This window comes from Phyllobates terribilis, unplaced genomic scaffold (genome assembly GCF_046119375.1).
Source record: "Phyllobates terribilis strain yellow unplaced genomic scaffold, ASM4611937v1 Scaffold_3__8_contigs__length_932513732, whole genome shotgun sequence".
Classification (NCBI taxonomy): Eukaryota; Metazoa; Chordata; class Amphibia; order Anura; family Dendrobatidae; genus Phyllobates; species Phyllobates terribilis.
Genome location: NW_027362763.1, coordinates 70,536,647 through 70,553,480, shown reverse-complemented (window position 1 = coordinate 70,553,480; position 16,834 = coordinate 70,536,647). Strand labels below are relative to the sequence as shown.

General features: G+C 44.6%; 1 protein-coding gene across 1 annotated transcript in view; it reads left to right on the top strand.

Annotated features, from left to right (window-relative positions):
* Nucleotides 1-16,834, top strand: part of LOC141258838 (cytochrome P450 2C14-like) — a 74,393-nt gene that overhangs the window by 29,986 nt on the left and 27,573 nt on the right. The window lies entirely within an intron of this gene.

Genomic DNA, 16,834 nt, shown 5'->3' with positions numbered 1-16,834 from the left:
ACAGATCCTCTATATACTACACCACACAAGAGAGCTGACAGATCCTCTATATACTACACCACACAGGAGAGCTGACAGATCCTCTATATACTACACCACACAGGAGAGCTGACAGATCCTCTATATACTACACCACACAAGAGAGCTGACAGATCCTCTATATACTACACCACACAAGAGAGCTGACAGATCCTCTATATACTACACCACACAGGACAGCTGACAGATCCTCTATATACTACACCACACAAGAGAGCTGACAGATCCTCTATATACTACACCACACAGGAGAGCTGACAGATCCTCTATATACTACACCACATAGGAGAGCTGACAGATCCTCTATATACTACACCACACAGGAGAGCTGACAGATTCTCTATATACTACACCACACAGGAGAGCTGACAGATCCTCTATATACTACACCACACAGGAGAGCTGACAGATTCTCTATATGCTACACCACACAGGAGAGCTGACAGATCCTCTATATACTACACCACACAGGAGAGCTGACAGATCCTCTATATAATACACCACACAGGAGAGCTGACAGATCCTCTATATACTACACCACACAGGAGAGCTGACAGATCCTCTATATACTACACCACACAGGAGAGCTGACAGATCCTCTATATACTACACCACACAGGAGAGCTGACAGATCCTCTATATGCTACACCACACAGGAGAGCTGACAGATCCTCTATATACTACACCACACAGGAGAGCTGACAGATCCTCTATATACCACACCACACAGGAGAGCTGACAGATCCTCTATATACTACACCACACAGGAGACCTGACAGATCCTCAATATACTACACCACACAGGAGAGCTGACACATCCTCTATATACTACACCACACAGGAGAGCTGACAGATCCTCAATATACTACACCACACAAGAGAGCCGACAGATCCTCAATATACTACACCACACAGGAGAGCTGACAGATCCTCTATATACTACACCACACAGGAGAGCTGACAGATCCTCTATATACTACACCACACAGGAGAGCTGACAGATCCTCTATATACTACACCACACAGGAGAGCTGACAGATCCTCTATATACTACACCACACAGGAGAGCTGACAGATCCCCTATATACTACACCACACAGGAGAGCTGACAGATCCTCTATATACTACACCACACAGGAGAGCTGACAGATCCTCTATATGCTACACCACACAGGAGAGCTGACAGATCCTCTATTTACTACACCACACAGGAGAGCTGACAGATCCTCTATATAATACACCACACAGGAGAGCTGACAGATCCTCTATATACTACACCACACAGGAGAGCTGACAGATCCTCTATATACTACACCACACAGGAGAGCTGACAGATCCCCTATATACTACACCACACAGGAGAGCCGACAGATCCTCTATATACTACACCACACAGGAGAGCTGACAGATCCTCTATATACTACACCACACAGGAGAGCTGACAGATCCTCTATATACTACACCACACAGGAGAGCTGACAGATCCTCAATATACTACACCACACAAGAGAGCCGACAGATCCTCTATATACTACACCACACAGCAGAGCTGACATATCCTCTATATACTACACCACACAGGAGAGCTGACAGATCCTCTATATACTACACCACACAGGAGAGCTGACAGATCCTCTATATACTACACTACACAGGAGAGCTGAGAGATCCTCTATATACTACACCACACAGGAGAGCTGACAGATCCTCTATATACTACACCACACAGGAGAGCTGACAGATCCTCTATATACTACACCACACAGGAGAGCTGACAGATCCTCTATATGCTACACCACACAGGAGAGCTGACAGATACTCTATATACTACACCACAAAGGAGAGCTGACAGATCCTCTATATACTACACCACACAGGAGAGATGACAGATCCTCTATATACTACACCACACAGGAGAGCTGACAGATCCTCTATATACTGCACCACACAGGAGAGCTGACAGATCCTCTATATACTACACCACACAAGAGAGCCAACACATCCTCTATATACTACACCACACAGGAGAACTGACACATACTCTATATACTGCACCACAAAGGAGAACCGACAGATCATCTATATACTACACCACACAGGAGAGCTGACAGATCCTCTATATACTACACCACACAGGAAAGCTGACAGATCCTCTATATACTACACCACACAGTAGAGCTGACAGATCCTCTGTATACTGCACCACACAGGAGAGATGACAGATACTCTATATACTACACCACACAGGAGAGCTGACAGATACTCTATATACTACACCACACAGGAGAGCTGACAGATCCTCTATAAACTACACCACACAGGAGAGCTGACAGATCCTCTATATACTACATCACACAGTACAGATCCTCTATATACTACACCACACAGGAGAGCTGACAGATCCTCTATATACTACACCACACAGTAGAGCTGACAGATCCTCTATATACTACATCACACAGGAGAGCTGACAGATACTCTATATACTACACCACACAGGAGAGCTGACAGATCCTCTATATACTACACCACACAGGAGAGCTGACAGATCCTCTATATACTACACCACACAGTAAAGCTGACAGATCCTCTGTATACTACACCACACAGGAGAGCTGAGAGATCCTCTATATACTACACCACACAGGAGAGCTGACAGATGCGCTATATACTACACCACAAAGGAGAGCTGACAGATCCTCTATATACTACACCACACAGGAGAGCGGACACATCCTCTATATACTACACCACACAGTAGAGCTGACAGATCCTCTATATACTACATCACACAGGAGAGCTGACAGATACTCTATATACTACACCACACAGGAGAGCTGACAGATCCTCTATATACTACACCACACAGGAGAGCTGACAGATCCTCTATATACTACACCACACAGGAGAGCTGACAGATCCTCTATATACTACACCACACAGTAAAGCTGACAGATCCTCTGTATACTACACTACACAGGAGAGCTGAGAGATCCTCTATATACTACACCACACAGGAGAGCTGACAGATGCGCTATATACTACACCACAAAGGAGAGCTGACAGATCCTCTATATACTACACCACACAGGAGAGCGGACACATCCTCTATATACTACACCACACAGGAGAGCTGACAGATCCTCTATATACTACACCACACAGGAGAGCGGACACATCCTCTATATGCTACACCACACAGGAGAGCTGACAGGTTCTGTATATACTACACCACACAGCAGAGCTGACAGATACTCTATATACTACACCACACAAGAAAGCTGACAGATCCTCTATATACTACACCACACAGTAGAGCTGACAGATCCTCTGTATACTACACCACACAGGAGAGCTGACAGATCCACTATATACTGCACCACACAGGAGAGCTGACAGATACTCTATATACTACACCACACAGGAGAGCTGACAGATCATCTATATACTACACCACACAGGAGAGCTGACAGATCCTCTATATACTACACCACACCGTACAGATCCTCTATATACTACACCACACAGTAGAGCTGACAGATCCTCTGTATACTACACCACACAGGAGAGCTGACAGATCCTCTATATACTACACCACACAGGAGAGCTGACAGATCCTCTATATACTACACCACACAGGAGAGCTGACAGATCCTCTATATACTACACCACACAGGAGAGCTGACAGATCCTCTATATACTACGCCACACAGTACAGATCCTCTATATACTACACCACACAGTAGAGCTGATAGATCCTCTATATACTACACCACACAGGAGAGCTGACAGATCCTCTATATACTACGCCACACAGTACAGATCCTCTATATACTACACCACACAGTAGAGCTGACAGATCCTCTATATACTACACCACACAGGAGAGCTGACAGATCTTCTGTATACTACACCACACAGGAGAGCTGACAGATACTCTATATACTACACCACACAGGAGACCTGACAGATCCTCTATATACTACACCACACAGGAGAGCTGACAGATCCTCTATATACTACACCACACAGTAGAGCTGACAGATCCTCTATATACTACATCATACAGGAGAGCTGAGAGATACTCTATATACTACACCACACAGGAGAGCTGACAGATCCTCTATATATTACACCACACAGGAGAGCTGACAGATCCTCTATATACTACACAACACAGGAGAGCTGACAGATCCTATATATACTACACCACACAGAAGAGCTGACAGATCCTCTATATACTACACCACACAGTAGAGCTGAAAGATCCTCTATATACTACATCACACAGGAGAGCTGACAGATACTCTATATACTACACCACACAGGAGAGCTGACTGATCCTCTATATACTACACCACAAAGGAGAGCTGACAGATCCTCTGTATACTACACCACACAGGAGAGCTGACAGATCCTCTATATACTACACCACACAGGAGAGCTGACAGATCCTCTATATACTACACCACACAGGAGAGCTGACAGATCCTCTATATACTAAACCACACAGGAGAGCTGACAGATCCTCTATAAACTACACAACACAGAAGAGCTGACACATCCTCTATATACTACACCACACAAGAGAGCTGACAGATCCTCTATATAATACATCACACAGGAGAGCTGACACATCCTCTATATACTACACCACACAGGAGAGCTGAGAGATCCTCTATATACTAAACCACACAGGAGAGCTGACAGATCCTCTATATACTACACCACACAGTAAAGCTGACAGATCCTCTGCATACTACACCACACAGGAGAGCTGACAGATCCTCTATATACTACACCACACAGGAGAGCTGACAGATGCGCTATATACTACACCACAAAGGAGAGCTGACAGATCCTCTATATACTACACCACACAGGAGAGCTGACACATCCTCTATATACTACACCACACAGGAGAGCTGACAGATCCTTTATATACTACACCACACAGGAGAGCTGACACATCCTCTATATACTACACCACACAGGAGAGCTGACAGATCCTGTATATACTACACCACACAGGAGAGCTGACAGATACTCTATATACTACACCACACAGGAAAGCTGACAGATCCTCTATATACTACACCACACAGTAGAGCTGACAGATCCTCTGTATACTACACCACACAGGAGAGCTGACAGATCCTTTATATACTGCACCACACAGGAGAGCTGACAGATACTCTATATACTACACCACACAGGAGAGCTGACAGATCATCTATATACTACACCACACAGGAGAGCTGACAGATCCTCTATATACTACACCAATCCGTACAGATCCTCTATATACTACACCACACAGTAGACCTGACAGATCCTCTGTATACTACACCACACAGGAGAGCTGACAGATCCTCTATATACTACACCACACAGGAGAGCTGACAGATCCTCTATATACTACACCACACAGGAGAGCTGACAGATCCTCTATATACTACACCACACAGGAGAGCTGACAGATCCTCTATATACTACACCACACAGTACAGATCCTCTATATACTACACCACACAGTAGAGCTGACAGATCCTCTATATACTATACCACACAAGAGAGCTGACAGATCCTCTGTATACTACACCACACAGGAGAGCTGACAGATACTCTATATACTACGCCACACAGGAGACCTGACAGATCCTCTATATACTACACCACACAGGGGAGCTGACAGATCCTCTATATACTACACCACACAGTAGAGCTGACAGATCCTCTATATACTACATCATACAGGAGAGCTGACAGGTACTCTATATACTACACCACACAGGAGAGCTGACAGATCCTCTATATATTACACCACACAGGAGAGCTGACAGATCCTCTATATACTACACAACACAGGAGAGCTGACAGATCCTCTATATTCTACACCACACCGAAGAGCTGACAGATCCTCTATATACTACAGCACACAGTAGAGCTGACAGATCCTCTATATACTACATCACACAGGAAAGCTGACAGATACTCTATATACTACACCACACAGGAGAGCTGACTGATCCTCTATATACTACACCACACAGGAGAGCTGACAGATCCTCTGTATACTACTACACCACACAGGAGAGCTGACAGATCCTCTATATACTACACCACACAGGAGAGCTGACAGATCCTGTATATACTAAACCACAGAGGAGAGCTGAAAGATCGTCTATAAACTACACAACACAGAAGAGCTGACACATCCTCTATATACTACACCACACAAGAGAGCTGACAGATCCTCTATATAATACATCACACAGGAGAGCTGACACATCCTCTATATACTACACCACACAGGAGAGCTGAGAGATCCTCTATATACTACACCACACAGGAGAGCTGACAGATCCTCTATATACTACACCACACAGGAGAGCTGACAGATCCTCTATATACTACACCACACAGGACAGATCCTCTAAATACTACACCACGCAGGAGAGCTGACAGATCCTCTTTATACTGCAACACACAGGAGAACTGACACATCCTCTATATACTGCAACACACACAATAGCTGACAGATCCTCTATATACTACACCACGCAGAAGAGCTGACAGATCCTCTATATACTACACCACACAGGAGAGCTGACACATCCTCTATATACTACACCACACAGAAGAGCTGACACATCCTCTATATACTACACCACACAGAAGAGCTGACAGATCCTCTATATACTACACCACACAGGAGAGCTGACAGATCCTCTATATACTACACCACACAGGAGAGCTGACAGATCCTCTATATACTACACCACACAGGAGAGCTGACACATCCTCTATATACTACACCACACAGGAGAGCTGACAGATCCTCTATATACTACACCACACAGGAGAGCTGACAGATCCTCTATATACTACACCACACAGGAGAGCTGACAGATCCTCTATATACTACACCACACAGTACAGATCCTCTATATACTACACCACACAGTAGAGCTGACAGATCCTCTATATACTACACCACACGAGGGCTGACAGATCCTCTATATACTACACCTCACTTGAGAGCTGACAGATCCTCTATATACTGCACCACACAGGAGAGCTGACAGATCCTCTATATACTACACCACACAGTAGAGCTGACAGATCCTCTGTATTCTACACCACACAGGAGAGCTGACAGATCCTCTGTATACTACACCACACAGGAGAGCTGACAGATCCTCTATATACTACATCACACAGGAAAGCTGACAGATACTCTATATACTACACCACACAGGAGAGCTGACTGATCCTCTATATACTACACCACACAGGAGAGCTGACAGATCCTCTATATACTACACCACACAGGAGAGCTGACAGATCCTCTGTATACTACTACACCACACAGGAGAGCTGACAGATCCTCTATATACTACACCACACAGGAGAGCTGACAGATCCTGTATATACTAAACCACAGAGGAGAGCTGAAAGATCGTCTGTAAACTACACAACACAGAAGAGCTGACACATCCTCTATATACTACACCACACAAGAGAGCTGACAGATCCTCTATATAATACATCACACAGGAGAGCTGACACATCCTCTATATACTACACCACACAGGAGAGCTGAGAGATCCTCTATATACTACACCACACAGGAGAGCTGACAGATCCTCTATATACTACACCACACAGGAGAGCTGACAGATCCTCTATATACTACACCACACAGGACAGATCCTCTAAATACTACACCACGCAGGAGAGCTGACAGATCCTCTTTATACTGCAACACACAGGAGAACTGACACATCCTCTATATACTGCAACACACACAATAGCTGACAGATCCTCTATATACTACACCACGCAGAAGAGCTGACAGATCCTCTATATACTACACCACACAGGAGAGCTGACACATCCTCTATATACTACACCACACAGAAGAGCTGACACATCCTCTATATACTACACCACACAGAAGAGCTGACAGATCCTCTATATACTACACCACACAGGAGAGCTGACAGATCCTCTATATACTACACCACACAGGAGAGCTGACAGATCCTCTATATACTACACCACACAGGAGAGCTGACACATCCTCTATATACTACACCACACAGGAGAGCTGACAGATCCTCTATATACTACACCACACAGGAGAGCTGACAGATCCTCTATATACTACACCACACAGGAGAGCTGACAGATCCTCTATATACTACACCACACAGTACAGATCCTCTATATACTACACCACACAGTAGAGCTGACAGATCCTCTATATACTACACCACACGAGGGCTGACAGATCCTCTATATACTACACCTCACTTGAGAGCTGACAGATCCTCTATATACTGCACCACACAGGAGAGCTGACAGATCCTCTATATACTACACCACACAGTAGAGCTGACAGATCCTCTGTATTCTACACCACACAGGAGAGCTGACAGATCCTCTGTATACTACACCACACAGGAGAGCTGACAGATCCTCTATATGCTACATCACACATGAGAGCCGACAGACACTCTATATACTACACCACACAGGAGAGCTGACAGATCCTCTATATACTACACCACACAGTAGAGCTGACACATCCTCTGTATACTACACCACACAGGAGAGCTGACAGATCCTCTATATACTACACCACACAGGAGAGCTGACTGATCCTCTATATACTACATCACACAGGAGAGCTGACAGATCCTCTATATACTACACCACACAGGAGAGCTGACAGATCCTCTATATACTACACCACACAGGAGTGCTGACAGATCCTCTATAAACTACACCACACAGAAGAGCTGACACATCCTCTATATACTACACCATGCAGGATAGCTGACAGATCCTCTATATACTACATCACACAGGAGAGCTGACACATCCTCTATATACTACACCACACAGGAGAGCTGACAGATCCTCTATATACTACACCACACAGGAGAGCTGACAGATCCTCTATATACTACTCCACACAGGACAGAACCTCTATATACTACACCACACAGAAGAGCTGACAGATCCTCTATATACTGCAACACATAGGAGAGCTGACAGATCCTCTATATACTACACCACACAGCAGAGCTGACAGATCCTCTATATACTACACCACACAGGATAGCTGACACATCCTCTATATACTGCAACACACAGGAGAGCTGACAGATCCTCTATATACTACACCACACAGGAGAGCTGACAGATCCTCTATATACTACACCACACAGGAGGGCTGACAGATCCTCTATATACTACACCACACTTGAGAGCTGACAGATCCTATATATACTACACCACACAGAAGAGCTGACAGATCCTCTATATACTACACCACACAGTAGAGCTGAAAGATCCTCTATATACTACATCACACAGGAGAGCTGACAGATCCTCTATATACTACACCACACAGGAGAGCTGACAGATCCTCTATATGCTACACCACACAGGAGAGCTGACAGATACTCTATATACTACACCACAAAGGAGAGCTGACAGATCCTCTATATACTACACCACACAGGAGAGATGACAGATCCTCTATATACTACACCACACAGGAGAGCTGACAGATCCTCTATATACTGCACCACACAGGAGAGCTGACAGATCCTCTATATACTACACCACACAAGAGAGCCAACACATCCTCTATATACTACACCACACAGGAGAACTGACACATACTCTATATACTGCACCACAAAGGAGAACCGACAGATCATCTATATACTACACCACACAGGAGAGCTGACAGATCCTCTATATACTACACCACACAGGAAAGCTGACAGATCCTCTATATACTACACCACACAGTAGAGCTGACAGATCCTCTGTATACTGCACCACACAGGAGAGATGACAGATACTCTATATACTACACCACACAGGAGAGCTGACAGATACTCTATATACTACACCACACAGGAGAGCTGACAGATCCTCTATAAACTACACCACACAGGAGAGCTGACAGATCCTCTATATACTACATCACACAGTACAGATCCTCTATATACTACACCACACAGGAGAGCTGACAGATCCTCTATATACTACACCACACAGTAGAGCTGACAGATCCTCTATATACTACATCACACAGGAGAGCTGACAGATACTCTATATACTACACCACACAGGAGAGCTGACAGATCCTCTATATACTACACCACACAGGAGAGCTGACAGATCCTCTATATACTACACCACACAGTAAAGCTGACAGATCCTCTGTATACTACACCACACAGGAGAGCTGAGAGATCCTCTATATACTACACCACACAGGAGAGCTGACAGATGCGCTATATACTACACCACAAAGGAGAGCTGACAGATCCTCTATATACTACACCACACAGGAGAGCGGACACATCCTCTATATACTACACCACACAGTAGAGCTGACAGATCCTCTATATACTACATCACACAGGAGAGCTGACAGATACTCTATATACTACACCACACAGGAGAGCTGACAGATCCTCTATATACTACACCACACAGGAGAGCTGACAGATCCTCTATATACTACACCACACAGGAGAGCTGACAGATCCTCTATATACTACACCACACAGTAAAGCTGACAGATCCTCTGTATACTACACCACACAGGAGAGCTGAGAGATCCTCTATATACTACACCACACAGGAGAGCTGACAGATGCGCTATATACTACACCACAAAGGAGAGCTGACAGATCCTCTATATACTACACCACACAGGAGAGCGGACACATCCTCTATATACTACACCACACAGGAGAGCTGACAGATCCTCTATATACTACACCACACAGGAGAGCTGACAGATCCTCTATATACTACACCACACAGGAAAGCTGACAGATCCTCTATATACTACACCACACAGGAGAGCTGACAGGTTCTGTATATACTACACCACACAGGAGAGCTGACAGATACTCTATATACTACACCACACAAGAAAGCTGACAGATCCTCTATATACTACACCACACAGTAGAGCTGACAGATCCTCTGTATACTACACCACACAGGAGAGCTGACAGATCCACTATATACTGCACCACACAGGAGAGCTGACAGATACTCTATATACTACACCACACAGGAGAGCTGACAGATCATCTATATACTACACCACACAGGAGAGCTGACAGATCCTCTATATACTACACCACACCGTACAGATCCTCTATATACTACACCACACAGTAGAGCTGACAGATACTCTATATACTACACCACACAGGACAGATCCTCTAAATACTACACCACGCAGGAGAGCTGACAGATCCTCTTTATACTGCAACACACAGGAGAACTGACACATCCTCTATATACTGCAACACACACAATAGCTGACAGATCCTCTATATACTACACCACGCAGAAGAGCTGACAGATCCTCTATATACTACACCACACAGGAGAGCTGACACATCCTCTATATACTACACCACACAGAAGAGCTGACACATCCTCTATATACTACACCACACAGAAGAGCTGACAGATCCTCTATATACTACACCATGCAGGATAGCTGACAGATCCTCTATATACTACATCACACAGGAGAGCTGACTGATCCTCTATATACTACATCACACTTGAGAGCTGACAGATCCTCTATATACTGCACCACACAGGAGAGCTGACAGATCCTCTATATACTACACCACACAGTAGAGCTGACAGATCCTCTGTATTCTACACCACACAGGAGAGCTGACAGATCCTCTGTATACTACACCACACAGGAGAGCTGACAGATCCTCTATATGCTACATCACACAGGAGAGCCGACAGACACTCTATATACTACACCACACAGGAGAGCTGACAGATCCTCTATATACTACACCACACAGTAGAGCTGACACATCCTCTGTATACTACACCACACAGGAGAGCTGACAGATCCTCTATATACTACACCACACAGGAGAGCTGACTGATCCTCTATATACTACATCACACAGGAGAGCTGACAGATCCTCTATATACTACACCACACAGGAGAGCTGACAGATCCTCTATATACTACACCACACAGGAGTGCTGACAGATCCTCTATAAACTACACCACACAGAAGAGCTGACACATCCTCTATATACTACACCATGCAGGATAGCTGACAGATCCTCTATATACTACATCACACAGGAGAGCTGACACATCCTCTATATACTACACCACACAGGAGAGCTGACAGATCCTCTATATACTACACCACACAGGAGAGCTGACAGATCCTCTATATACTACTCCACACAGGACAGATCCTCTATATACTACACCACACAGAAGAGCTGACAGATCCTCTATATACTGCAACACATAGGAGAGCTGACAGATCCTCTATATACTACACCACACAGCAGAGCTGACAGATCCTCTATATACTACACCACACAGGAGAGCTGACACATCCTCTATATACTGCAACACACAGGAGAGCTGACAGATCCTCTATATACTACACCACACAGGAGAGCTGACAGATCCTCTATATACTACACCACACAGGAGGGCTGACAGATCCTCTATATACTACACCACACTTGAGAGCTGACAGATCCTATATATACTACACCACACAGAAGAGCTGACAGATCCTCTATATACTACACCACACAGTAGAGCTGAAAGATCCTCTATATACTACATCACACAGGAGAGCTGACAGATCCTCTATATACTACACCACACAGGAGAGCTGACAGATCCTCTATATGCTACACCACACAGGAGAGCTGACAGATACTCTATATACTACACCACAAAGGAGAGCTGACAGATCCTCTATATACTACACCACACAGGAGAGATGACAGATCCTCTATATACTACACCACACAGGAGAGCTGACAGATCCTCTATATACTGCACCACACAGGAGAGCTGACAGATCCTCTATATGCTACACCACACAAGAGAGCCAACACATCCTCTATATACTACACCACACAGGAGAACTGACACATACTCTATATACTGCACCACAAAGGAGAACCGACAGATCATCTATATACTACACCACACAGGAGAGCTGACAGATCCTCTATATACTACACCACACAGGAAAGCTGACAGATCCTCTATATACTACACCACACAGTAGAGCTGACAGATCCTCTGTATACTGCACCACACAGGAGAGATGACAGATACTCTATATACTACACCACACAGGAGAGCTGACAGATACTCTATATACTACACCACACAGGAGAGCTGACAGATCCTCTATAAACTACACCACACAGGAGAGCTGACAGATCCTCTATATACTACATCACACAGTACAGATCCTCTATATACTACACCACACAGGAGAGCTGACAGATCCTCTATATACTACACCACACAGTAGAGCTGACAGATCCTCTATATACTACATCACACAGGAGAGCTGACAGATACTCTATATACTACACCACACAGGAGAGCTGACAGATCCTCTATATACTACACCACACAGGAGAGCTGACAGATCCTCTATATACTACACCACACAGTAAAGCTGACAGATCCTCTGTATACTACACCACACAGGAGAGCTGAGAGATCCTCTATATACTACACCACACAGGAGAGCTGACAGATGCGCTATATACTACTCCACACAGGACAGATCCTCTATATACTACACCACACAGTAAAGCTGACAGATCCTCTGTATACTACACCACACAGAAGAGCTGACACATCCTCTATATACTACACCATGCAGGATAGCTGACAGATCCTCTATATACTACATCACACAGGAGAGCTGACACATCCTCTATATACTACACCACACAGGAGAGCTGACAGATCCTCTATATACTACACCACACAGGAGAGCTGACTGATCCTCTATATACTACTCCACACAGGACAGATCCTCTATATACTACACCACACAGAAGAGCTGACAGATCCTCTATATACTGCAACACATAGGAGAGCTGACAGATCCTCTATATACTACACCACACAGCAGAGCTGACAGATCCTCTATATACTACACCACACAGGAGAGCTGACACATCCTCTATATACTGCAACACACAGGAGAGCTGACAGATCCTCTATATACTACACCACACAGGAGAGCTGACAGATCCTCTATATACTACACCACACAGGAGGGCTGACAGATCCTCTATATACTACACCACACTTGAGAGTTGACAGATCCTATATATACTACACCACACAGAAGAGCTGACAGATCCTCTATATACTACACCACACAGTAGAGCTGAAAGATTCTCTATATACTACATCACACAGGAGAGCTGACAGATACTCTATATACTACACCACACAGGAGAGCTGACTGATCCTCTATATACTACACCACAAAGGAGAGCTGACAGATCCTCTGTATACTACACCACACAGGAGAGCTGACAGATCCTCTATATACTACACCACACAGGAGAGCTGACAGATCCTCTATATACTACACCACACAGGAGAGCTGACAGATCCTCTATTTACTAAACCACACAGGAGAGCTGACAGATCCTCTATAAACTACACAACACAGAAGAGCTGACACATCCTCTATATACTACACCACACAAGAGAGCTGACAGATCCTCTATATAATACATCACACAGGAGAGCTGACACATCCTCTATATACTACACCACACAGGAGAGCTGAGAGATCCTCTATATACTAAACCACACAGGAGAGCTGACAGATCCTCTATATACTACACCACACAGTAAAGCTGACAGATCCTCTGCATACTACACCACACAGGAGAGCTGACAGATCCTCTATATACTACACCACACAGGAGAGCTGACAGATGCGCTATACACTACACCACAAAGGAGAGCTGACAGATCCTCTATATACTACACCACACAGGAGAGCTGACACATCCTCTATATACTACACCACACAGGAGAGCTGACAGATCCTTTATATACTACACCACACAGGAGAGCTGACACATCCTCTATATACTACACCACACAGGAGAGCTGACAGATCCTGTATATACTACACCACACAGGAGAGCTGACAGATACTCTATATACTACACCACACAGGAAAGCTGACAGATCCTCTATATACTACACCACACAGTAGAGCTGACAGATCCTCTGTATACTACACCAATCCGTACAGATCCTCTATATACTACACCACACAGTAGATCTGACAGATCCTCTGTATACTACACCACACAGGAGAGCTGACAGATCCTCTATATACTACACCACACAGGAGAGCTGACAGATCCTCTATATACTACACCACACAGGAGAGCTGACAGATCCTCTATATACTACACCACACAGGAGAGCTGACAGATCCTCTATATACTACACCACACAGTACAGATCCTCTATATACTACACCACACAGTAGAGCTGACAGATCCTCTATATACTATACCACACAGGAGAGCTGACAGATCCTCTATATACTACATCATACAGGAGAGCTGACAGGTACTCTATATACTACACCACAAAGGAGAGCTGACAGATCCTCTATATATTACACCACACAGGAGAGCTGACAGATCCTCTATATACTACACAACACAGGAGAGCTGACAGATCCTCTATATACTACACCACACAGGGGAGCTGACAGATCCTCTATATACTACACCACACAGTAGAGCTGACAGATCCTCTATATACTACATCATACAGGAGAGCTGACAGGTACTCTATATACTACACCACACAGGAGAGCTGACAGATACTCTATATACTACACCACACAGGAGACCTGACAGATCCTCTATATACTACACCACACAGGGGAGCTGACAGATCCTCTATATACTACACCACACAGTAGAGCTGACAGATCCTCTATATACTACATCATACAGGAGAGCTGACAGGTACTCTATATACTACACCACACAGGAGAGCTGACAGATCCTCTATATATTACACCACACAGGAGAGCTGACAGATCCTCTATATACTACACAACACAGGAGAGCTGACAGATCCTCTATATTCTACACCACACCGAAGAGCTGACAGATCCTCTATATACTACAGCACACAGTAGAGCTGACAGATCCTCTATATACTACATCACACAGGAAAGCTGACAGATACTCTATATACTACACCACACAGGAGAGCTGACTGATCCTCTATATACTACACCACACAGGAGAGCTGACAGATCCTCTGTATACTACTACACCACACAGGAGAGCTGACAGATCCTCTATATACTACACCACACAGGAGAGCTGACAGATCCTGTATATACTAAACCACAGAGGAGAGCTGAAAGATCCTCTATAAACTACACAACACAGAAGAGCTGACACATCCTCTATATACTACACCACACAAGAGAGCTGACAGATCCTCTATATAATACATCACACAGGAGAGCTGACACATCCTCTATATACTACACCACACAGGAGAGCTGAGAGATCCTCTATATACTACACCACACAGGAGAGCTATCAGATCCTCTATATACTACACCACACAGGAGAGCTGACAGATCCTCTATATACTACACCACACAGGACAGATCCTCTAAATACTACACCACGCAGGAGAGCTGACAGATCCTCTTTATACTGCAACACACAGGAGAACTGACACATCCTCTATATACTGCAACACACACAATAGCTGACAGATCCTCTATATACTACACCACGCAGAAGAGCTGACAGATCCTCTATATACTACACCACACAGGAGAGCTGACACATCCTCTATATACTACACCACACAGAAGAGCTGACACATCCTCTATATACTACACCACACAGA